The sequence below is a fragment of the Lupinus angustifolius genome, chromosome LG04, assembly GCF_001865875.1.
Source record: "Lupinus angustifolius cultivar Tanjil chromosome LG04, LupAngTanjil_v1.0, whole genome shotgun sequence".
In the NCBI taxonomy this organism is placed as follows: Eukaryota; Viridiplantae; Streptophyta; class Magnoliopsida; order Fabales; family Fabaceae; genus Lupinus; species Lupinus angustifolius.
Window position 1 is genome coordinate 9,994,961 of NC_032012.1, and position 409 is coordinate 9,995,369.

Genomic DNA, 409 nt, shown 5'->3' on the forward strand with positions numbered 1-409 from the left:
TCATCCTCATCCTCATCCTCATCCTCATCCTCATCCTCATCCTCATCCTCATCCTCATCCTCATCCTCATCCTCATCCTCATCTTAATCCTAATCCTAATCCTAATTGTAATCCTAATCCTATTCCTAATCCTAACCCTAATCCTATTCCTAATCCAAACCCTGATACTCATCCTCATCCTCATCATAACCCCAATCCTAATCCTAATCCTAATCAAAATCCTAATCACAATCCTGATCCAAATCCTAATCCTAACCTTAACCCTAACTCTAACCTTAATCCTAATCCTACTGCAAATCCTAATCCTAATCCTAATCCTAATCCCAATACTACTCCAAATCCTAATCCTAATCCTAATCCTAATCCCAATACTACTCCAAATCCTAATCCTAATCCTAATCCTAATCCT